Raw genomic sequence first — 26842 nt, forward strand, 5'->3', positions numbered from 1 at the left:
TAATTGATCCTGCCTTCTGCTATTCCTTTCCCAATAACCACTAACCATTGTTGTGAGCCTGAAAGTTCAAATATTCAAATTTACCAGCTCAGGCTCCATGTTCCTACTGGAACTCTTGACTTGGCTATAGGAAGAAAAAATAGTGACACACTTTTCACTGCCTAAATATTTTCAGCCTCATTGCTTTCTGATTTGAAAGCCCACTGAAATTTACTATCTTGGTTAAGCTAAAAAAAAAAAGAAGATACCTGTGGTTGGGGTAATAGTGGGACATACTGGCTCAAGACGGTTGTACTAGAAATAATTGGTGATGTAAAATATATTCCCTATCCTAGCCCATCTTTTATTATCTTCAGTTTCTTTCTGTATTTTTCTGCTCTTTAGCCCTTTTTTCTCCCTTTCCACCCCTTTCACACCCTATGGTTATGTCAGTGACTGCCAAAGATGCCAGAATTGGTAAAGTTATTTCTGCTCCCTTCTCATTTTCATTCATTTGTCAGGTAGTGGCAGCAAAAAGGTTTAATTCAAATTAGTATAGAGTAATCAACTTGTCTAAGTGCTCTGATATTTACTTAGTAGTGCTCTGTACAAGGAGTGCAAGAGATACAGACACAGAGGGAAAAGCAACTAAATGCCAATAGGGAGATAGTTTCACTAATCCCTACCAGGAAATTATACTACAGAGAAATTTTTTTATAAGAACACTTAGACAAGAGAGCAAATTAAGTGTTACTGGACATGATGTAAAGGAATCATCAAGCCCAAAAAGTATATCGTTCCTCTCAAGTTTTTGCAAGGGGTGGGGAGTTGCACAGTACAAATATTTTTTCTTTATTTTTTGGCTCAGTATATTTTTATTTAATTTTTATGTATACATAATAGTTGTACATATTTATAGGGTACCTGTAAAGTTTTGATAACTTACAATGCATAATGATCAAATCAGGGTAATTGGTATATTCATCACCTCAAGCATTTATCATTACTTTGTGTTAGGAACATTTCAATTCCAATCTTTATTTAGAAATAAGCAATAAGTTATAGTTAACTCGAAGACCTACTCTTTAGCACAAAAGTAACTGAATAGATACAAAACCAGAGGAACTACTTATCAATGTTGTTTCCACCTACAGTGACTCTGATTTGAGAACAGAACTTATTTTGCCTCTTCCAAAAAATGGTACAAATGAAGCTGTGCAGATTGACTAGGGTTGCACAGACAAGCTAAGCATCCAGGTCTACATAACATTTAAAAAAAAGGGGGGGTAGATATCTGACTGGTAAGTTACCCCTCTTTCCTTCTTTTTGTTACCCAGGGAATTAAGCAAGTTCAGAGAACAGAGCCTGGGTAATTACCCAATTAAACATTTTCCTAGCATTGGGAAATCATGACGCATGCAAAGGACACCACCAGTTGGAGAAGGTAGGAATGCAGAAGGAGACAAGTGCCAATCAGAGGCAAAATCCGAGGCCCTTATGGCCTGACTATAAATAATTGCTTTTCCTCACATCCTTGTCACCTCTTCCTAAAATTAGAATTAGCTTCCTGGCCTGAAGACTAAACCTCACTCTAACACCCGCCTTTCTCATAAAGCAATATTCCCTAATGCAATAAGGTGGTGGGATGTCAACAGCAGCAAGAGTTTAGGAATCAGGTAACTCCTACCTTTGCTCAACTCCTACCTTTTTTTTTTTTTTGAGACAAACTCCCACTCTGTCGCCTCAGCTGGAGTGCAGTGGTGCGATCTCAGCTCACTGCAACCTCCGCCTCCCAGATTCAAGGAATTCTCCTGCCTCAGCCTCCTGAAGTACCGGGATTACAGGTGCATACCACCACACCCAGCTAATTTTCTGTATTTTAGTAGAGATGGGGTTTCACCGTGTTGCCCAGGCTGGTCTCAAACTCCTGACCTCCAGCAATTCCCCCACCTCAGCCTCCCAAAGTGCTAGGATTACAGGCGTGAGCCATCGCACCCGGTCAACTCCTGCTTTTCATTTCAGAGCTTTATTAACCTCTGAGCCAGGCTTCTTCATCTAATAAATGGGGGTGAGGATGATGATGATGGTAACAGCTAGTAATCGTAAAACAGGCACTGTGCAAAGTGCTTTACATGCATTATTTATGTAATAAGCAGTATTCGTGATTATTACTATTTCAAGCGTAGTCCTCCTTTACAGATGAAGGAACTGCAATTCTGAGGAGTTAACTTTCCCAAGGTTGAATCTCAATTCCTTAACTCTTGACCCCGTCTACTACTATAATAATACCTGCCTAAACAAGGTATAACATTAACATATACGGACACACCAATTAATGTTATTGTCATCACTTTTGATATTGCTGTTGAGCCTGATACTGTTTTCAATGCTTTTCTCTCTCCCAGACGCTAGGAGTTCTAAGATCTAATAAACACAAACCATCCACCCATATACTTGGCAGATCTAAACCAATGTCATGGGGACATTTGTGAGCACCAAATATCAAAGCTGATACACCTTTCAGATGTTTCATTATTAAAATATATCTGTTGAGCATGAATGAGAGAGCAAGAGAAAAAGAAATGGGATTCAGTACTACCTAAAATGATCCCCCATGCTTACATTTTTAAAAATGACAAACGAAAGGTATACTGCTCTTACATGTGTCACTTAGATTTCTTAAGATAAAATTATGTATAATATGCTAATTTTTGACTATTCAAACTGCATTTTTACTTCATTCATATATTCTAATTCACTTTCAATTGTAATGAAATAACTATAATGCATGTTTAAACCTCTGACACGCTAAAATGCCAATCAGATTAAGCACAATAGCAAGCATTTGGCATACATCTGGAGACTTTCCTAAATAAAATAAAATTATTATTATATTTCATCACTTCCTTTCTTGTTGCCAACTAATGTCCCCATGTCTGAAAGGGTCATTTTCAAGCTACACATCTATTTATAATAGTGTGTTCACTGTCTTCCTTCCTCTGGCACATTATCTATGACCTTGACCATTTCAGGATGGATAAAAGAGTGCCATAAACATATGTTTATGAAGCTCCAGACATCTTGTAAGAGATTTTGTGGTTATTAAAAGCAGTAAAGAGTGACAAGGACAGTTCTATACTATAACACTGCCTGTCAAGAGAAAAATGTCACCCTTACCATAAAATACCCAGAGGCATAATTAGGAGGTGGCAAAGGGAGTGATTTCCTGGGCACAGTAATGACAGGGCTGAGATGAAACCCAGCAGCAATAGAAGCTGCCTTCTGTCCTACATGGAGCCCCAGTTCACACCAAGGATCCAGGGCATAGTCAGGCTCCCACATCCAAAACGTGGAACATCAAGGAATGTCCAGGACAGCCACACTCATAAAGAGGTGGGCACAAGAATTCTCACTCATAGGAGGGTGTTGAACAAGGAGAACACATGGACACAGGGAGGGGAGCACTATACACGGGGGTCTGTTGCGGGGGAGTGGGGGTACAGCGGGGGGGGAGTTGGGGAGGGATAGCATGGGGAGAAATGCCAGATATGGGTGAGGGGGAGGGAGGCAGCAAATCACACTGCCATGAATGCACCTATGCAACAACTTTGCATGTTTTTCACATGTACCCCAAAACCTAAAATGCAATTAAAAAAAAAAAAAAAAAGAAAGAAAGGGAACTTGTGCAAAGGAAAAAAAAAAAAAAGAATTCCTGGGAGCAAATGAGATATTCTGATGTTTCTGACTTTTCCTAATCGCATCATTATGAAAATTAAAATAATGAATCCTCCTGGGCACCAACTAAGAACATTAAAGAAACTGAAACTTCACAGTTCCTGATGTTCCCTACCCATAAACACAGATCCATACGGTCCCTACAGAACTATAAATAAATCCTGCCTGAAGGTCTCCTTCCTGTTCACATGTTTCTCCATAAAACTTAGTAGTATCTCTTTCCTTTTATCTTAACTCTTAACCTTGTGATTTCTGTCCATCAAGGACAAGAGGTACAAATAAACTAGGCTCCAGAGGCTTGCTCAGTTTATCACAATTCCCCCTGAAAAAGTCTCCTTTCCCAGGACCAAATGAATTGTTAAAAATCCCTGTAAAGTTATGAGCTGCTTTGGGGCCCTTTCTGTAACATAGGGAGTTCAGTGTATCCCTAGACATCCTTCCAGCTCAAACATTTTCTAACTCTGGGATGTGTGAGGCTGGAGATGAGAGGAGTCTCAGGAGCAGCCCCAGAAGACTTTATCCTAGTTAGGAGCCCCTTCTCACAGTTGGGGGCTCAGCTCCAGCAGCTGCAAGACCTGGGACTGGGAGGTTGGCATCTGTCCTTCTCAGGGTTAACATTGGTTTCAGCCAGGGAGTAGCTTTCTCTCAAGTGATTTTTCTCACTTACAGAAAAACCTTATCTTTCTCACTTTTACAATCAGTATCATTCACCTGTCAGCACCCACTCCTATCCCAGCTTCTCCACTTAGTAGATGTGTGACCTCTCTGGGCCTCGGTTTCCTCACCTGTAAAAACAGCATAGTAATGACATCGATTGCTGATGCAACGACTGAATTAGTTAATGCATGGAAAGTGTTAGAACAGTCCCGGAGTACAGGGAACACCGGGCAATTGCTAACCACTGTGTGTATTAGTAGTAGTAGTGGTAGTGTTCTCTCTCACCAACACAAGGCATCCCAATACTACTGTCTTTCCCTTATCTTTTCAGTCTACTAAGTTTGGAGTGGATGGTTCAGATCCCCATTTTAAGAGCCCCATTGGACTTCACAAGGCCTCCTGCCAGTGCTCTGAGACTCTACTGGAAGGTTTTCATTTTCTCTTGATAGGAGGCACTGTATATGGAAAGTGTCCTTGCCACCTCTATAGTATAAATAACTACCAAATGTGACTAAGAATCATAAACATGTCAGTTATTTGATTCGATGGATCTACATCATAACTGAAATAGTCAAGGTCACAATGGGCTAAAGCACCATACTACCAATCCTGAATTTTCTCCAACTTTTCTTTAATATGTACTTTTTAGCATTTTAGAGTCCTTTTGAGTGCCCGTGTAGGAGGAATTAATTCCTCTCTAATAACATATGTATTTTGAATAACACCCCAGTTATAGATTGAATCAGGGTGACAACAGGAAATGGCAGAAAAATAATGGTCTAAACTATTCCCAAACCCAAACCTCTTCTCTCTGAAAGAGGTATAGAGCTATGTAAAGTAAGCTACCACATCGTTCACTTCTGCCCACAGTATTCAGTAATATTCAAAGGCTGTGCTGTTGAACTAATATTTTACCTAAAATTAAAAAAAAGTTAACAGATCCAATCATTTAAATTATTTTTGCCCAATACTTGACACCTGTACGAGCTTTACCTAAAATGATAATATGCTCCAATCACTGAAGGTTTTATTTTATGAGATTCTATAATGTCAACATATGTCATGAACTAATTTATCCTTGTTCAATTTAAATCTAGACAGATACCGTGGTACCAGTCAAGGCAAATGTGGTCAGAATCACTGAAATAGAATGATTTACTTAACACTGTGCACATTCTTCATGGGGTGGGGGCAGATATGTTCCTAAGAAACTGGAAAATCAGAATAATATTATAATAAATAATGTATTTAAAAACTGAATGAATACCTTTACCTTAGTATGGGTGAAGTGGAAATGTCAGGAGATGAAGTCTTCCTGGTGGTATATTGGTCAAGAGACAACTCTGTTCTCCACTATCTTCCCCGCTGGAGGGGTCCAGACATGTGCAAGCGGGTGGGGAGGGAAGACGGTGTCCTATCACAACCTCAAATGGGTATACCCAAAACCCAGGATATTGTACAGTTTCAAATTCACTCCAGTCTCCTCACTCAAATTTAAGTGAGGTAACCCATCTAGACAGTGATGTAATCCATCGTGTACAACATCCAAAGTGTGGTGAGGAATTGAGAGTGTCATCTCTAATTAGCTCATTCCTCGGTACTAACCATGGGAGTGGGGCTCAACCTCAGACTTTTGGGGGCCCCGTATGTCCATCCCATCAGTGGTCAGTGAGTGACTTCCCCCTGCAATTTTCTTTCTTACATTCTGTCCCTATCTCTCATAGTTCCTGTTTCCCTAAAGTTTCTAATCCTCTGGTGTCCTGGTCACATGAATGGATTTTTATTTATAGTCATTATCTGCCCCACATGGTTCTGTTGCTAGATGGGGAAGATTAAGATGTCTGTGGGTGGAGGTGCTAGGGGAAGAGTTCCTCACAATGATGTTGTCTCTCAGGGACACCAGCTTAAATCACGAAGGTTAATCTCTTGCTGGTACAATTATCCTACCTTATCAAGCCAAAGAGGCTCAGCCTCCTTCCCAGCTTTAAGTTGTAGTTCAAAAAGCTGCCTTCAATTTCCATACTACTCTAGATAAAACAGCTTCCCCAACCTTCTCTATCCCATTAATTAGATTAACTTTATTCTTAGCATTTAACATTGGGCAAAATGTATAGTTAACTTTTTTACACACTAATTGTCTCTGTCCCTCACTCCCTGCCAACCACACTGAAATATAAGGATTCTGATAACATTTGTATTTTGTATTCACATTCACTAGAATGTGAATATCTTAGAATATTCACAGCTTTACATGCAATTCCTATAAAGGTGCCTGGCACAAGGTAGGCAGGTTCCAGACCTGCATGTCCAATTGCCTGTTGGTTTATCACATGGGCATCTCAATCACTTGGACACTTGGACAAATCACTGAATCACTTGGACAAAACTGAATTCTGGAAAGCTGTTCTTAGAAAACCCATCTTCCTCCTATATTTCCTATCATCTACCATTTTCCCCAGCTAGAAAATTATCATCCTTTAATTAACTGCTCCCCTTTTCCTTTCTTCAATTCCCCCACATTCCTAATTCTTCATCTCCTTCCTCTACATGTATCTCACCTCCCCACATCTAACTGGCTTCCAACTCATGCCAATTCTGCCTCCTCAATCCTCCCTCTTTCCTACCTTTAAATGTTACCACTTCTGTGAAACCTCTTCTTTACCACTACTGCTAGTAGCTTTGATCTCTGTGCTTCACGCCATTGTGTCTCTTCAGTTTTTTTAGGTCCTTTTAGGATTTCACACTTTTTTGAGATCTGCTACAAATCATGGGCCCAAGAAAGTCCATTTACACTCAGAGCTTTACATAAAATGATAGCACTCTGTATTTCAAACCCATTACTGTAACATGCATCATGGCTATTGTGTTATATTTATTTATCTCCTGTCTTCCTCACTAGAATGTAAGAAGTTCTAGGACCAATTTATATCATGTTATCTTTTTCACAAAACCCCTTTGTGTATAGCACTGTGCTTAGTATGTACAAGGTACTAAAAATCAACTGACTGACTGTCTACTGCAATATTTAGATGTTAGGTTAAGACAGCATCTGCCAAATAGTCATTTGAATATCACCCTCACAATTTTTGCCATATCTGCTACAACCCGTCCTATTATTTATTTAACCATTTGTGTTGATTGTTTGTAAAATCTTTACTAAAGATTCTTCCCATTTCTGAACATATGTGCCAATAACCCCCCAAAAGGTGTGGAGTCTATTTCTCCTCCCCTTGAATCTGGACTTGTTTTGTCACTTGATTTGACCAATAAAATGTAGTAGTAGTGATGCATTGTGACTTTTAGGTCTGGGCCTTAAAAGACTTTGTAGTTTTCTTTTTTACTGTCTTTGTATCCAGCCATCATGTTAAAAAGCTCCATGTGGTCTCTCATCACTAGGAAGTGATGAGATACCACTAAACATGGAGAGGCTTGACCAGCTGCAGCCATTCTGGCCACCCCAGCTAAGTTGCCAGATGTATGAGTGTCTTAGTCCGTTCAGGCTGCTGGAACCAAATACTTACAACAGAAATCTATTGGTCCTAGTTCTAAAGGCAGGGAAGTCCAAGATCAAGGTACCAGAAGATTTAGTATCTGGTGAGGACTTGCTCTGCTTCATAAATAGAGCCTTCCTGCTGCATCTTCACATGGCAGAAGGGGCAAACAGCCTCCCTCAAACCTCTTTTATAAGGGCACTAATTCCATTCATGAGTGCTCTGCCCTCATGACCTAATCACCTCCTGAAAGTCTCACCTCTTAATCTTACACTGAGTCTTCAGTTCCAAAATTTGAATTTTGAGAGGACACTAAGATTCAGACCACAGCAATGAATAAAGCTATCTTGGTCCTTCCAGCCTCAACCAAACTCTCAAGCCACAGGAATGCCCCCAGCAGACCTCATGGAGAGACGAATTGCCTAGCAGAACCCAGCCAACCCACAGAATCCAAATAAGTCATTGTTTTTTAAACCAGTATGTTTTGGAAGTAGTCCATACAGCAATAGATAGCTGATGTGATGCTTTTCTTTAAAACTCTTTTTTATAAATCTAAGTCTGTGTTAAAAAAATTTTGTCACTTCTATAAATACAAATTACTATCACTTTGCATAAAATTAACCACAATGAAAGAAGAAACAAAGCAATGTTATTCACTTCTAGCCAGATACTGCTGCCTACAATAGCCTCTCTGTTCCAAAGGAAGATCCCCAAATGTCAGAGAGATATTAAGATACACCAGAACTAAATTAGGACTGCCTCCTTGGTGTGAGTTAAGCTAAAATGAAATGGAAGGGAAATAACATGCTCAACTCTGAAATTTTATAGTATTTAATGCTGTCTATCACCAAAAACCATTATCTTGTAAAGTAATACAGGTGGTAAACAGCTACCGCAAAAATTGTGAGGGTGTTACTCAAATGACTGATATTTGCAAGATGCTGCATTAACCTAACACCTGAACACTGAAGTAGGTAGGCAAGTGGGTGATCAGTATTTTTACTACCTTCTATGCATCAGGCACAATGCAAAACAGAAAGGGGTGTAGATAAAATATAAAACATAATGCACTCCTGTGCTAGAAGAGCTTTTACTCTAGTGGAGATGAGGGGAATATAAATAGTTATAACACATTAACTATGGTAAATGTAACTATACAAGATTTAAAATACAAAGCCCATGGACTCAGACATTGTCCAGAACATGAAATCCTTGACATTTTGTGCAAATGTATGAGGATATATGGATATACCGGGCCCATAACTTTCATTAGATTATCAAAGAAGTGCATTGAAACACATTCTGTAACATAGGAGACACTGGAATAATTAATGCATGGCATTGCTGGTTCTTGGTTCTTGCCTGGATGTTCTTTTTTAGTTTGTCATTTTGGAATCATAACTGTTGCCTCCTCCTTGTTCTTTATGATTTTATACATTTCTCACATAGCTGTATGAAAGTTATCTTTAATTCCCTGATGACCAAACTCCCCTAAAGGTCTCTACCCACATTTTAAGCTCTTTGAAGCTAGAGACATGCCATATAGCTTCCTGCCTTCTATTATCAATAAACATCTGTTAAATGAAGAATAAACCTTGTAGAACTCCTGCAGGAATTTTTCCTGCTGTCTAGGACTGATTAAAAATGTTTTCCATTGCTCAGACTATGAAAACTGAGTGTGTTTCTAATCTGAAATGTATGCACAATAAAATATTTGGAAAAAGGCACCAAGTTCTTCCTGCAATGTGTTCTGTGTGTATATTCACAAACATCTGTCTGGAATAGCATTTTATGTCTATGCCTGTTTAGGTCAATGTTGAATATTTTAAACGGTGTGGGGACTGTGTTTATTTACACACTGCATAAAGCAGCCATTGCAACGTTATTCACACATGGGGCCTCTGGGCTTCTCCTGAGCATGAAAGTGCTGCTGTTTACATTTATGCTTTTCTCACTGTTTCTTCTTTTATCCTATCCTTCCAACTTAGCAATTTTGTCTTCCTCTGGAGCTGAAATTCAGTAAAAAATATAGGCCTCTAAAGTGTTAGTACTTTCATCCTAATTTTTTTTAAAATTTTTTAGCTATCCTGTGAACTAAATGAGCTGAAGCCTCCTCTGTTCAAAGTTCTTCAAGGTTTGACATTTAAATTTATTCTAAAATAGTTTTTGCATGAAAAACCAAGAAAGGGAGGATTGTGGTTTGTACCTTGGCATGGAATTTTATATGAGTGGGATAGAAACAGAGTAGTGGTGTTGAAGTTGTCTGCAGGATTTACTGGCACTGATTGGGAGCAGGAGCGGCCCAGTCGCCAAACAAGCCCATAATTCATATGACTAATTCTAGCTTTTGCCTTAAGCCTCCACCCGAGCCCCCACCCCGCCACACACACAATCAACATATATGGAAATGTTAACAAAGTCATCATCTCATTCTCTTCAAAATGATTGATTCTCATAACACCCATGCCTCATCATTTCCAGGTAGGAAGGGGGCCTTCAGAACAAGAGGTTGCAAAGGGAAGCAAATTCAAGTGAAAAACCCTGCAAAACTTTCTGGGAGGTGATAGAATTCAACATCTCATTCCAAGATGTGTTCTAGTAGGCGTGTTTCTGAGCTATAAGAGCATCCGTGTTACAGCTTTGAAAATATTTTATATGTACATTCTCAAACACTCTAAAACTTTATTTTTTCTAAATTCTTTTTAACCTCAACTTCTGTTTTTAAGGCAAGTTTAAGATTCATCTAAATATATTCTTTGGTTAAGTGAGTTCTATTTCAATACGTGAAATGCCATTTTCACCCATCTATACCTCTGAACCTTTTTAATAATGCCTTATTATAATTAGGAGTTCAGACTGGTTAGCCATGACATGACAGTCATCTACAGAGACTTAATACACTATGCATGTGTAATAGAAAACACTTACCACTCAGAGTGTACAGTTCACTTAATATAAAGTAGCAGATTTTGAGGGAAATCCATCATAGAGTGACCACGAGATGCACATCAAAGCCCAGTCTCCAGTGGCCCAAATAATGATTGCAATGACAGCCCTTGGAACAGCAGGGAGAGTTGTTTTCAGGCTAAACCCTCACAATTTTTCTCTTAAAACTCCTTCCAAAAGAGAACAAAGCAGCTCTGTGTGTGTGTGTGTGTGTGTATGTGTGTGTGTGTGTGTATGCTCCCACACATGTGTGTGTATGTTTTCCTGTTTTAAGGGTAGAAAGTACTGGAAGTAGATAGATAGTGCCTAAGATGCCAACATAGGCAACTGAAGAAGGTGGAGTAGATATGGAGAGGATTAGACCAGAAGTCCTACCATAGATTTTTCCAAGTACAAAAGTCTCTGATTAGGGGCAACTGAATCAGAAAGAAGAAACCCTGCTTCTCCTCAATATAATAAGCAAAAGGAAAAAAGCTGACTTAAAGATGAAGGAGGATGAGCAGGCAGGAAAATGTGGTCAGAGTGCAGCCCCTCAAAGGCTGTGATGAGGGGTGGAGGCTCCCCAATGCTCCAAGCCCCTTCTCAGCAAATGGGGCAAAGGACATCTGTACATTGTACACACCTGGAACTCCCCTCCATCTGGTAAAGGTGCCCCTATGCACCTGAATAGATTGTGCATTCACACAATCATTTTCAAGGTGACAACAAATCCCAGATTCTTCAGAAGAAAAACTTCCCTGTTTCCTTGGTCTAACCTGATAATGATGTGAAAGAACCCAGAAACAGTCAAAATGTCTATTCATTTCTCTGACCTAACATTTATCAGTATGTGACCTTATGTTAATGGCTAAGCCAGTCTCAGCTCAAGATTTTTTCAACTGCAGAATGGACATAAATGCAATGTTATGTTACCAAAAGAAAGTGGTGAGGACAAGAGGAGAGGCCTGGGAAGAGCCCATGTCTGTTTGTGCTCTTGAGGGGAGAGTGAGAGGTATGGCCTTTCATGCAGCACCCTGGTGTACATGGCACGAGAACCACAGACTACACCTTCATCTGTCAAATATACTAACTGTGGCAAGAGGCCTGATGAGCCACCTGAGTTGGCAACTATGCTCCCACCCATGTATATGTCTCTGTGTCCAAACACCCAGCCTGTCTCCTGTAGCCAGTACAGCTCAGGCTCCTAGCTAAGACCCATCCTGCCCTTTGTGCACTGGAGCCCATCCTTCTCATCTACTTAAAAACATTGCTCCAACAATTGTCCATTTGCTCTTGTACCATCAAGTTGTTATTCTCTACTGGATCATTCCCAGCATACAAATGTGCTGTCATAATTTCTTCCACTTAAAAGATTTTTTAAAACTCTCCTGGCTCCACATCCTCCTCCAGCTACCACCCTATATCTCTTCCTTTTTAGAGTAAAACTCCTCTAACGTGTAGTCTCTACTCTGCCTCCAGTCCAATTACTCCCATTCCTTCTGGAATCCATTCCAAACAGCTTTCATCCTCATTACTTCATCAAAATAGTTCTTGTCAAAGTTACCAGTGACCTCCCCATTGCTACATCCAATAGTGAGTTCTCAGCCCTCCTCTCCCTCACCCTGTCAGCAGTACCTGGCACACTTGATCACTCCCTCTTTCTTAAACCACTCGGCATCTGGGCCATCACTCTGTTCAGAACCCTAAAATGTTGTCTCATCTAACTCTGAATAAAAGCCAAAGCCTTAGAATGGCTTAACAAGCTTTCTTTGATTTCTTATTCTAGGAATTCTCTTCCTCTAGATAACCACAGAACTCATTCCCTCAATTCTATTAGTTCAAATATTACCTTTTGGTCTGTGGGTCTTGCCCTAACGTCCTATATATAATAACCGCCTCCCTAGCCTCCCTCCTATGTCCCTTACCAGAAGCTTCATATTATAGTCTATGTTATATAATTACAGGTTTACTTATTTTACATAAGCTGGGTTTGTTCACTGCCATATTGCCAGCGCCTATAAGAGTATCTGGCACATAGTAGGAAGTCAAGTATTTATGGAGTGATCTAGGGAAGGAATGCTAAACCCTAGAAACTGAATGGAGGCTGGGCACATAACCAGCCTTCAATGTTTGCTTCAGAGGAGAAGTTCTCAGAATACAAGTGGACAGTGCTAGGGACATTCTGTACATCCTATTTATATTAGGCTGGAAAGACCACTCCCTGTCCAAGGATAATGCAGGACAAAGTCAATGCAGTATCTCTGAAGAGATTCTACAATACCATAGAAACTTTTCAGTAACATCTGTTTGGTGCCCTAAAGAGAGGTGTATGAAAACACAATCTCTATGAAGTAAGATGAAAAAACTTCAAGAACGAATAGGCTAAAATGAAAACAGAAAAGAACATGAAGCCACTGGAATAAGAAAAAAATACAAGGAAACACAAAATGCAATACCAGAATTAAAGTACTCCTTTGAAGCAGTAAAAACCATAATTAGTACTGCAGAAAATCAATTGTGATGTGGGTAGATGAGTAACTCTTTTAAAATCCATAAAGGTTAAAAAAATACATAAACAAGATTAAAAGAAATTTCCCAATATATTAATATTATCAGTATCTTCAGTGATTTTTGTTATATATTTCTTCTATTCTAAACTTTTCATAATATACATATAAATCACAATAATAAAAGAGAAAAATGGAAAGTAAAAACTTTAAATATATACCTTAAACTGTTTATTCAGTCTCTATCTTATGAGAGGAAAATTATTCCCTAGCCCATTATCCTCCTTACAGTCCAGCAACGTTATACCTCCCCACAGCACTCAACTACCTAAAAACTTGTTCTATTGGAAATAATCATATCTGGCTTTTTAAAAATTACTAGATCTAAGAAAGGTTCCAAAACTTGGGTAAAACTAGGAGCACTGAGAAACAAGCATGAAATTGAGGACACTGTTTTCTTCGTGTTTCTCTACCTCTCACAGTGACGGGGGCACAATCATTTTGTTAAAATGCCTGTTAGGATGAAGAGTGCCAATTTCCACTTACAAATACATATTCTGAGTATGGGATAACAAAATGTTCTTAGGCTACTGAGCCTATGTGTACGTTAGAGTTCTGATGGGAAATCGGCCTATGATTCCATATCCCTAATGCAGTGGACTTAGCTGTTTCAGGAACACTTCCAAAATTGCAGTTAGGGCTTTTAAACCTCAGTTGGCTTTGCTGGCATGTAGCACTATTTCTTTCCCTCCTTCCCCAGATTTGCAAGTTCGTTTCTTCTTAAATTCTCCATGAGATGATGCATGAATGCATTTTATTTCCTCAATGGAAATGTAGATGCTGCACAGATGTTAGACTTGAAATCACCAGGTGGTACTTGGAAGCAGGAACTAAACTGCTGTTGCCAGGGTAACCACACATTCTTCCAGCTATGGGAAGAGCTGCCATGTTTTCTATGCTCTAGGGAATATGTGTTATTTTAAAAATTGACTTAGTGCATATGAATATTTACTATTTAAAAAGAAGACCCATTTCTTCACAAACCAGTGAAATACTTTTTGATTACTCACATGCCTGAAAAAAAAAACATTTTATCTTTTCAGGGCATCAGGCCTCACCTTTCTTTGCCAATAGAATTGTAAAGGTCCAGTAATAACGAATATTTTATGCTACCCATAATATACTGGTACATCTCATTTTATACATTACATAGATTCACTACAAATATGCAATCAGAGCTTACTATTTAAAGAAGTACCACTGTGAATTCTGTAAGAAAATGCATTTACAGAATGTATTCATCAGTTATTAAAATCCTTACTGCCATTCACAGTAAAATCTGAGAGGTAGAGGTGAATCTTCTGAGATTCCCGAAGTTCCACTGGAGTCGACAAACCTTTGGCGTGGTTTGAGATCATACAGACAAGAAAGTAGCAGTCCCACAACACAACACCCAAAACCAAGCAAAAAGAAGCCAATGATACAAATATTCTTATATCTAGCCTTTCTATCTTCCATCCTTCCCTCCCTCCTTCCTTCTCTCCTTCCTTCTTTCCTTACTTCTATCCTTTCTCCATTCCTTTCATCCTTTTCTTTTTGTAACATCTATTTACTGAGCTCTTACTTGGCACAAGGAACTGTGGCAGGTACTGGGAGACTTTCTATAGGGATGAGACCCAACAGTCGAGGTGCAAGTGATATGGCAGGCTCATCTTCAACTGTACCAGATTTTGTTGAATTGTTTTCCAAAGTGGTGATGCCAGTGAAATTCTCCCATGAGCAGTGCATAAAATGTCTTTGCTATACATCCTCACCAATACTTGATCTCTGGTGAATGTAAAATCCTACTTTCTGGTGGTTTTAATTTTGTGTCTCCCTGATCACTATTTTCATATGGTTATTGGTCATTCAGGTTTTCTTTTCTGTCCACTGCCTGTTCATATCCTTTACATATTTTTCTATTGGATTGTCTTTTTATTGATTTATGGGGGTTCTTTATATACACTGTGTATAAAACTTTTTATATGTTTAAATCTCTTTCTCACTCACTTTTCACTTGTTTAGGTATTGTTTAATTTCAGAAATTTCTAATTTTAATATAGTCAAGTTTATCCACCTTTTTCTTTAATGTTTATGTTGTTGTACATTGTTTAAGAAATTCTTAGGTATCCCAAGGTGATAAAATATTTCCTTTTAGATGTTTTAAAATTCTACTTTTCACATTTAGATCTTCAGCCTACCTGTGACTGATTTTTGTACATGGCATGATATAGGGATGTAATTTTACTTTTTCGCATGTGAATAACTAGTTGTACCAGAATCCATTACTGAATCATCGAACTCTTACCCTATATTACCTATTATATATAACAAGTTTCCACTTGTGTGTTGGTCTGTTTCCTAACCGTTCCTTCTGTCCCATCAGCATATATGTCTATGCCTTTGCCATCATTGCCCTTCCTTGATTACAATGGCTTCATAGTAAGTCTTGAGATCTATTAACGTATATATCTGCACCTTGGTCATCTTCAAAATTATCTTAACTATTATTTTTGGCCTTTTACTCTTTGTGAAGAGTTCAGAATGGGCATATTGAACTGCTACTGTCACCATAGGTCTTTTATACCATAGATTATGCAGCTGGATTTTTACACACAAAAGTTAATCAGAAAATATACAACCTATTAATTGGGAGCTCTGTTAATTGGCTACCAAGTTGTATACACAAATAAATTCTAAAAATGCATGAACTTTGAGCACATTTTATGCATTAAGCACTGTGCAGGGTACCTTGCATATATTAATTCAGATGGTCCTTCCAGTAATGTTGTAAGGTACATAATATAATCCCAAATTTGCAGGTGAAGAGACTGAAGATCAGATAAGTTATGTGGAATGTGTAAGAAAGGTGTAATAACCAGCAGTAAATGTTAAGGTGAAGATTCAATTCCAGATCCTTTCAGATTCCAAAGTCCTTGCTTCTCCTATAATATCACTTCAGACTATGCCAAAACCTTCTAGTTTAAAACGATAAACATAATGCGACTTCTATTTGTATTGCATTTAGGTACCCTGCATTTAGAGATACCTATTTACAAATTGTCATTTGCCCATACGGTGAACAATTCAGTCATTTATTTGAAATGGAAATACCTATACTATACTAGACACTAGGTATTCTTAAAAGCAGCTCAAAATTGACCTGAATGTCAAAACACTCTGAAAAAAAGTTAAAAAGGTGAAAATGTCAAATTAGCTGGGGTTCAAGGTTCTCTGATTACTTTGAAAGGCTGCAGATTCACTACTGTTAATTTTGCTCAAGGGTTGTTCGTGTGTGTGTGTGTGTGTGTGTGTGTAGTCTGAGCTGATAACCCAAAGAATTTTAAATCATTTCTTTTTTTTTTTTAAGACAGAGTCTCTCTCTGTCGCCAGGTGCCAGGCTGGAGTGCAGTGGCGCGATCTCGGCTCACTGCAACCTCCGCCTCCGGGTTCAAGCAATTCTCCTGCCTCAGCCTCCCAGGTAGCTGGGACTACGGGCACACGCCACCACGCCCAGCACATTTTTTTGGTATTTTTAGTAGAGACGGGGTTTCACCATGTTGGCCAGGATGGTCTCAATCTCTTGACCTCGTGATCCACCCGCCTCGGCCTCCCAAAGTGCTGGGATTACAGGCTTGAGCCACCACGCCCGGCCAAATTTTAAATCATTTCAAAAGATTCTCTAAATAAGTTAGGACAAATTCACAGGTAGCTACTAATTTAGATATTTTCCAATTTAGGCCACATCACATGTACTACACAGACACAGTCACATGGGAAGGGCTCCCCAGCAAAATTCCAACTGGCCTGCACACTGGGGCGCAGCCACAGAAGTCTGCAGGGAGGAGCCCGGCCCCTCCTCTTCCCAGGTGAAACCTGGGATTCAATCTGCAAGGCGGGAACCCAGGGGCAAGAAGCACACTCTCTCACTTTGCTAAGAGTCTCCGTTTCCCCTTGTTTTCCTTTTCACCCAATAAAACCCTGCCTTACTCACCCTTTAAATTGTCTGCAAGCCTAAATTTTCATGGCCCTATGACAAGAACCCCATCTTTAGCTGAACTAAGGAAAAGTCCAGCAACAACACTACATGTAATTAAGTGAGCAAAGGATGTCTTATAATTTCAGGTCAGGTTAATCACATGGAAATTGTGATGACATGTCTCTTTTTTTGATCAATTAAAGGTAAAAAGTCTGGTTCTCTTCCTATATCCTTTGGGTAGCACAGTACGTGGATCTCTGAGCTTTAGTTTCCCAGTTTGCAAAAAAGGAGAAAATTGTAATATCCATCTCAAAAGATCATGATATTAAATGTGTAAAAAAGTGCTTTATAAACTATAATGCATTAAGTGCATGTTACTTATTGTTAGATAAAAATTTAATAATCAAAACAATTGTTTCTAGAGCACGTGAGTGAGCTAAAAAACTGTACTCATTTCAGAATGGAAAAGACAGGGCAGGGGAAATGAAAAAGATTTCTAAACAAACAGAAATAAGAACAAAACAATACAAGGTATTTCAAGTTTTCTTAAGAATGAGAATAAATATATTTGAGACAACAAAACTTCTCAGTGCCTTATTACAGGTGGCATCCTCCTTGTAGGGGACAGTGGAGTTATTACCTTATCTGCATCTTCCAAAGTTCAGGACCACTGAAACCATAACAGAAGAATCTTGGGAGGTAATGTCAAAGAATCAAGACTATTTGCTACGTTTAAGTCCAAACTTTAATGTGATTTTAATCTAGTGCATATCCAATGAGGAATTTAACTGTGATAATCCTGAAAAGAAATATTGGATGAGAAACAAGAGGCCAAAACCCACAAATCTCGCGGGGCCACTCCTGACATGATTCTATGTCAGTAGACTAGTTTTAGCCAGAGGCTTTTCCGAGCATTCTGTCTTTCAGTTATAGTCTGCAAACCACTGGAAATAAAATGCATCATCTTAAATTGCAAGAGCATGTAGAAAAAAAGTAGCAACAGCATTACAGAAATATGATTTATAGCTAAAAGGGTGTGATATTCTGATGCCTTTCTCCTTGCTTTTAGATTCCTATAAGGTCCAGCAGGACCTTAACCCTAAATTAAGTGGTTTCATGAAACCTCTGATAGAAAACAATCTTGAATGTCAGCAGGATGTTTGTGGATTACCTTAACTAATAATTAGCAATCAACCATTGGATTACCTTAACTATTAATTAGCAATCAACCATTGGATTCAATGACAAAATAATACTGAACCATCTCTTCCCCAGATCCAGCTATTGAAGTTGACTAAGACAGAACAATAGAATAAACAACGTATCTCCTGGGCTGAAGCACAGAAAGTAAAATTCAAACACCTGTCTTCATAGCTACACATTCAATGTGCCATTTGTGTACTGCACCATGTCCTGGTGGGAAGAGGTGGTAAGGGCTGAAATCCAGCCTGTACTCCACTTGCCAAGCCCTGCACCCTGGTATGGGGCTGTGTCACCCAGAAGGAAGAGAGGTCTTCTAAGCAAAAGGTTCCATGAGTCTGAAATGCTGCAACAGCACAAGGCTAAGTCACAAAACTGTTGTAGAGACTAGTGGGCCCAACCTAGCTGGCTCAATAGTGACTCTAAATGACTTAGGGAAAAATCACAACTTTTTCATTTCCTGCAAAGAAAGCCCTTCGCCTTGTTAAACTACAGATGTTTGTCAATCCACGCAAAGACTACAGTTCATCTCCTGCTGACGGGTAACACCAAGGGTCTTTCTCTCCAAATAGAAATAATAGAAACAATTGTCATAAAGCAAGGACCTGGCCTTTCTTTAATCAATGGCATTCACTCTGCTACACTTTACTCACCTTCTTGTCCTCCAGCTTTTGATTACAGCTGGATGGAAGCTCTAGAAAACTTTTCACAAGAGAGGATTAATCCCAAAGATCATTTTTCTTTTAAATCTAACTAGTTGTATGCTTCTTCAGTCATCACTTGATGTTAGCCTCTCTGACATGACAAAGACAAAATTTGAGATTCTTTTGTTTATTTAAGCTCACACTTGCATAGTACTTAACATATGCCAGGCATGGTTCTAAGTGCTACCTTTACAAGTTCAGACTTAACTAAATCCTCACGAGTTATTATTCATCTTTCACATTTGTGAAATTGAAGCACACAGCTAGTAAAAAGCAGAAGCAGAAATGAAACCAAGCAGTCTGGATCCAGTCCATCGTACCCAGACTGCTTTGCTGTAGGTACTGCCCTAGTTGCAACAAAACAGGTACCTCTGAAGAATATGTTTGCCAATATTCCCATTTAGTGTATAATGCCCTAGGTTACAGCCTTTAGCAATAAATGGTTTTGTCTTTGATGCCAGATAGCATACCTAAATTTTTAAAAATTTACTTCAGAGCAAAACAAAATCAAAAGAGCACACTAGGATGCAATATTCTCAACTCAAGTAAGACCAGCTAAGAAGGCTTCAGTTGTATTCAGCAGAAAACATAATTTCTGCAGACTAATTTAAAATATTTGAAACCAAAATGAAATGTTCACCTTCAACTCTCCACCTTCTAGGGCCAAGTGATCCAAAAATTCCATATTCCTAATAATAATCTGAATTATCAGGGAAAACATTCATTATCTTTTCTCTTTAACTCTTTATTACAAATTTAGATTACAAAGAAAAAAATTTCAAATCTTGCTTTTTAAAAAAAGAGAGGGAGCCCTTTAACCAGGACTTACTCTGAAGTTTATGCTTCGGAATCACAATGACTATCATTGCAGCTTCATCAGTGAGAAGAAAGAAACTAGAATACTACTTCTCAGATATATATTTTCCTAATGTTTCTAAATGAAATTTCCAGGTCAAAGGAACCTAATGATCATTAAACCATTACTCCAAATGAACTTCTTTTTTTTGTTTTTTTTTTTTTGAATACGGAATTTCGCTCTTGTTACCCAGGCTGGAGTGCAATGGCGTGATCTCGGCTCACCACAACTTCCGCCTCCTGGGTTCAGGCAATTCTCCTGCCTCAGCCTCCTGAGTAGCTGGGATTACAGGCACGAGCCACCATGCCCAGCTAATATTTTTTCTATTTTTAGTAGAGACGGGTTTTCACCATGTTGACCAGGATGGTCTCGATCTCTTGACTTCGTGATCCACCCGCCTCGGCCTCCCAAAGTACTAGGATTACAGGCGTGAGCCACCATGCCCGGCCCCAAATGAACTTCTTATCATTGTCAAAGATATGTCTGTGTGATTATATGTGTGTGTGTGTCTGTGTGTATAAATATGTACATTTTATATGGTTATAATTGATATCCCCAACTTGAAACATACTGCAAATTATAATCAACTTAGAATCAACTTTATGAAGTAACTAGGAATGACTAGTTAATTAAAGAACTCTGGCTTCCCAAAATTCTGAAAGTGGATTTTAGCCTAATGGGTTAAAAATATAAAAACTAGGTACTTGCTGAGAGCACATCTGGAATCACTTTATCCTGAAACTGTTGTATAATGAGGTGCTAACATAGCCAACTATGGCTTGCCTCCCCCTGAAATGTGTGTGTGTGTCCTGGACTTAACCCTCTTCCAGTAGCGAGTTCAAATTCCAGAACAGCTTGTCCAGGGATCATGTTGGCAGGAATGTGCTTGTCTTGGAAACCTGTGGACCAAAATATGTTCATCCTTAAGAAAAGCACACCCTGCAGATAATAGGGACTGGCCAGTTGGTGTTCTCATGTCACAGAACTGTGGGTTTCATATTCTTACCCTCTTTCCAATATCAAGTCCATATTATCTTCAGCACTGCTTGTGAAACAAAAGGCAATAAGCAAGAAGTTGTAACAAATCCTAACAAAACAGCAAACAAACCAAGATTTGAGGAGTTGCAATCTGGGAAACAGAGGGTCGATTTTTCACAATGGCATTGATGAAGCCTGTGAACTTACCACAGATTTTATGGTCTATCAATTCACAAACTTTCTGGTGAAAACAGATTTCTATAACAATAATAATAATAATTACATTGACTAATTTCCATGACAGGACATGAGTGGAATGAAGAGGGAGAAGATCTGGGTTCTACCTCCAATCTGGCCACTGACCAGCAATTCAACCAGAGGTAAGTCATTTTCCTGTCTGGCCTCAGGCGCATTCATCCATAAAATAAGAAGAATTGTCAGATAATCTCTAAAATCCTTTCCAGTTTAAATATATTTTATGACAAAGTTTTTTACCTAACCTCAAATATGCGTGTGTATGCTCATATTATTATCTCAATGTGTGTGCATATGCTTATACACACACACACACACACACACACACACACACAGAGAGAGAGAGAGAGAGAGAGAGAGAGAGAGAATGAATCCAATCTATTGAAGATTAAACCAGGCATGGAAATCCAGATGCTGCTGTACACTTCAGAGACGATACTTTGGTTATCATTTCTTCCTTGTATAAACAAGGGTATGGGGGGGCTCACTGAGACAGGCCTTGCGTTCCCGTCGCTTATACCTTTTAGTCTCTCTCATTTCCTGTTTTCTTAACCACTGTCATACCAAAAGAGGTACAGTATGGTGCTGAAGTTTGCAAAACTAAAAAATGATACCATTCTTTGATTCTTCATTCTTCGATGCCATTCTCAACCTTTTGTACTTGGAGAAACATAGCTATTTTCACATTTAAATGTTATTTATATTAGTATATTATGAGTCAGTTATTACTTTTAAATATATTCACTATTTCTTTAAGGCAGAGTTTCGCTCGTCACCCAGGCTGAAGTGCAATGGTGTGATCTCAGCTCACTGCAACCTCCAACTCCCGGGTTCAAGCGATTCTCCTGCCTCAGCCTCCCGAGTAGCTGTGATTACAGGCGCATGCCACCACACCTGGCTAATTTTTCTATTTTTTAGTAGAGACGGGGTTTCACCTTGTTGGTCAGGCTGGTCTCAAACTCCTGACCTTGTGATTCGCCTGCCTCAGCCTCACAAAGTGCGGGGATTACAGGTGTGAGCCACCATGCCTGACACATTGCCTAGTTTTTAAGATTTCAGTCTTAATTTCTACTATAAATATCAACAGATACAGTCCACATAAACAAAACTCTTTGTAGTCCTCAATACTTTTTAAGACTGCAAGGGGGTCCTGAGACCAGAAAGTTTGAAAATTGCTGATGTTGTAGTTAAGATGACAAACTCCAGATCCAGCTGCCTGAGTTAAAATGTCACTTGTATCAGGAGTGGTGTGGCACTGAGTACAGTTGCTTAGTCACACAGTTGTTCTGTGCCTCAGTTGGGGACAATAACAATAATAGTACTGAACCTACAGGGTCATGATAAGGCTTAAATGAACTGATACATGTACCATGCTTAGAACTGTTGTTAGCCAACATTCTTTTTGGTGCTCTTCACCTACCTCCATTCCCTTGTGGTTTGCTCGGTTTGGTTTGATTTGGTCTGGTCTTACTACTGCTGCCTCTCCATTTGACTGGCAAAGCGTGACTGGCATTGCTTCACCAGGGGCTAACGGCGTCACTGTCCAGGCTCCTTCATAACCACAGCCACACATTCCCACTACTGTGCTGCAGCACCCAGCTGTACTTTGAATTTGCCCTTCACAGAAGCTCCATCAGCAAAAGACAACTGGAAAACCAAAGTAAGCAATGCTAAGTTTTTTAAAAACACGCTATGTCAGATGAATTAGAATGTAAAGTCGAAACTTTAGCCTTCAGAAAAAAATCAATGAAAGAGAGGAAGGAAGTAGAGAGAAAATGCAAACAATTACATTCATTCCTTAAAGGAAAAGGTGGTATTTACCCAAGCTCCCTGCAATTTGAACTATGGTTTCACAACCTTCCATCTCTTTTTTAAAATCTCTCTTCAATATCCCCGAGCAGCCTCCTCCCACCTGGCCAATAACCCTCAGGCCATTAACTTGCTTTAAAAAATATGATGGACCAGATTCTGATCACGTGCACATGACTGATGGCCATTTGATCTTCCCAGGGAGTACTGAAGTTTTATGAGTATGTATGATCATAATCCTTTGCATTTTTATTCATTTTCTAATTTATATTTTCACATAAATTTTTCTTTAATTCTTGGCACTCAGCATGCAGTTATTCCATTTAACAGTTTGAAAAACTGAGGCTCAGAGAAGCTAGCAAACTTCCCCAAAGTCTCAAAACTTTGTATTGACAGAACTGAAACTGAAGCGTGAATGAAATGGGAAAATTTTTAAAGATTGAAGGACTTGAGGGAAATGCAGACAGCAGGGAGGGGTGGGGCATGCTGGGGGGGAGGCGGAACTAAGCTATTTCTGTCAGGGGATTACTTAAGCAAATCTGCTCTACCGTGGAAATAACCTCTACTAATTCCCCCAGAGTTTTACACAGCCTCTTTATTGCCTCCATAGCTCAAACTATACATTCTCTAATTCTGAGACTCATTTTTATTTATTTTTTTATATACTAATTTGTTTATACAATGGATACCTTGGTGGTACTGTCGTAAGGAGGATTTTAAAGATGGTACATATTTTGTATTTAACTTACGGCTGCTTCTGAATAGACTGTTTGTAAATTGAGAACTGTCTGTATTGCATGTGTGATGTCATTAAATATATATTTGGTCTGTCCAAAACTATCTGGCATTTGTCCTTTACCAACATTACTGAGTATTTTAGTTTCTCAATCATGCGAGCTTAAAAAGCACAGCCAAATCTAATGAATGTCAAACTTGTGTAGTGACTCAAGTTGATTTCAGTATGTTTAAACAGAAAAAAAATAAGACTCACAAAGGATCAATTGGAATGAGCATTCACCTTAAAGGAATGCAAAAAGGAATCCTTTTGAACCATCCGTTCTCCTGAATATGTTTAAATTTGCATTAAGGAAAAAATGTTTATTGTATATGAAATATTTTGTCATTAAAAGAATGGCAAAAACCACAATTAACTTTTGCACCAACCTAATAAAAGACACCTGGAATATGTGATGTTCTTTGTATGTAAGGATGCTAAGGCTAAGCTAACTAAAATATCTTCTTTTACCTGCTTTTTTTCCCCCCTTTGGTAATTTATCAGCCCTGTCCAATAATACTTTCTACAATAATGGAAATATCTATGTCAGTGCTATACATTTTTGAATAAATTAATAAAATTAATTTTATTTAAGTAGTCACATGTGGCTACTGAGCAATTAAAATATACTCCTGAAGAACTTTATTAATTTTAATTCATTTGAATAGACAAGTGGCTAGTGATTTCGTATTGAACAGAACAACTATAAGGTCTCTTTCAGTCAAAAAAAAAAAAAATCCTATGATTCTATCATTCTAAAGACACCAAATTGTGAGGCCAGAATTAAGGCTGGTTATTAAACCTCTGACCATTAATGGATGCTGAAATAAAGTTAGCTAACTGGACATACAATTTTACAGAGGATGTTTTTATTCTTAATAAACATCAAAAAAACTATTATGTGCAAAATAACATATGGGTCAGTAGGATATATACAGACCAAGATTGAAACACGGTTGCTGATGGGTATATTGCTCTCACGGTTTCTGCTAAATCTCAGTTCAGTACATGCTCACAGGACATGGCTGACCAGTTCTGTAAGCTCATGCTTTAACAAGTATTGCTTAGCTCAATAACTCCCATAACTCTGGGACAAACAACTGTCCTGAGCCCTGGGGACACGCTAATAGCCTGACAAATGCCAGCTCTTCCGGGCACCTACCCTCCTGGGAAGCACAGCCAGGTGAACAGGCCACGAGAATACAGAGTGGTCAGTACAACAGGAGCAGACCTTGGGTGCCACATGAACACACAAAAGAGGCTTCTAACTCAGTCTTGGCTAGACAGGGAAGGTTTCAAGTGCAGAAAAGAAGGTTCAAGAAGGAAAAAAACAGTAGTATCTTGCTATCAAATATATCCATTATTTAGGTTTCTTTTGGAAATTTCCTTTTCATTTGGCATTGTGTCATCGCCCTTTCAAGGGTATTCACTTCTTGAGTACATTTCAATCAATATCTATTTATCGAACCCTTAAGACTAAAGAGCCTCACCGTCATTTTCCTGAGGACTCACCATTTGCTCGGGGCTAAAGGTCTAAGAAGATAAACCTTTCTCCTGAGAAAAAAATAAGTTCTTAGGTCAAGTATTTCAATAATCTACCATGTAAGAAAAATGTAACATTGCCTTGGATGCCTGTAAGACTTCCCAGTCTGGGGTCAAATTCCAGTTCCTCTTCTTAAAGAACGAATAGCCTCAGGCAAGTTATCTAACTTCTCCAAGGATCAATTTTCTCATGGGTAAAAGGTGAACAATGGGGTAAGAACAGCCGTTACCTCAGAGTTGATGAGAAACGAATACGCACATATTTATAAAGGTCTTAAAATAGTGCGTCCCCTAAGCTTTATAAGAGGATTATTACTCTTCTTAGTTATAATAATTCTAATTGCAGAAACCTGTAAGAAAACAATACACAGTCCTGGCAGGAGGAAGTTGAAACAAATATGAAAAATAAGGGATATCCAGAAACTCCCTTCTGTCCTATGCCTCGAGGTACCAGAGAGGGAAAAAGACCCCCAGGAGAAGCTGTGAGGAAGCCTGAACTGCAAACCCACCACGCTGTCGTCCCGGGAAAGGCAGTTGGTAAACAAAGATGTGAACTCTATTTCAGGCTAGTATATTTTTTCATTTGCTTCCAAGACTTTGATGGAGTGACTTGAGAGGAAAAGTTGACAATTACTAGAATGAACCTAAAAGGACACGAGAGATGAAACGGTTGTAGTATTTTTGAAATAAATGTTTCCTTGCAAAAGCAGAGTCATGGGCGGGGTGTCTGTGTAATGTCTACTCAACACAGCGGAAGGGTAAGAGGAAATCTTGGTATGCCGACTTCTAAGTCTTAGTGGGGAACCATATGGAAGCAACTGCACGCCAAATCCCACGCTCACCGAAGCTTCAAGGATTTCCTCGTGGGTCTGGGGGTTTAATCTGACAACTCCTAGTGCCTTCGGGACTTCCAGGACACAGAGAATGGGCCGCGACTGCACCCCGCGCGTCCCTCCCGGGTAGCAGGCTTTCCACAGCTACAGTTCTCCACGTCAGCAGCCACGTACACAAGCGCGGGCAGCTGCCTACAGGGCGTGCCCGCTTCCCACCCTGCACTCTCCCAGGCAGGGCATCCCTGCACCGCCCGGCGCGTTCGCGAAAACTCCGCGTGGCCTCCAGGCGGCGGCGGATTATCCCTGACGCCTAGGGCTCTCTAGGTGTTCCACGACGCAGGCGAGCGTGACTGGCGCGCACCCGGCAGCCTCCCAGCCTGCCCAGGCTGGACTGGAGGAGGCGTTTCGGGGCCCCAGACCCCAACACATCGGGGTGGCGGGGCCCAGGTAACTGCCGGCGCCTCCGCACCTCCTCGTCCCCTCTGCTTCCCCTCCTGCCTCTCCCCAAACCCTTCCCTCCTCATCCCACACCTCCTCAACCTACTCCTTCTCCTCCTCCCAACTCCCCTCAGACTCCG

At 39.5% G+C, this 26842-nt stretch overlaps 1 long non-coding RNA gene across 2 annotated transcripts in view; it reads left to right on the plus strand.

Annotated features, from left to right (window-relative positions):
- The window catches only part of LOC105721870 (uncharacterized), a 104077-nt gene extending 77933 nt beyond the window's left edge, over positions 1 to 26144 (plus strand). The window contains exons 2-3 of one of the 2 annotated variants that reach the window (XR_010339954.1): positions 21355 to 21430; positions 25778 to 26144. This is a non-coding gene — a long non-coding RNA (uncharacterized LOC105721870). Of the gene's footprint in view, positions 1 to 1316; positions 1693 to 21354; positions 21431 to 25777 lie in introns of those variants that run through there. The other variant, XR_002477587.2, reaches the window with a different exon arrangement.
- Positions 26145 to 26842: the final 698 nt, after the last annotated feature.

The sequence above is a fragment of the Aotus nancymaae genome, unplaced genomic scaffold (genome assembly GCF_030222135.1).
Source record: "Aotus nancymaae isolate 86718 unplaced genomic scaffold, 86718_ANA_hifiasm-v0.15.2.pri h1tg000092l, whole genome shotgun sequence".
NCBI lineage: Eukaryota > Metazoa > Chordata > Mammalia > Primates > Aotidae > Aotus > Aotus nancymaae.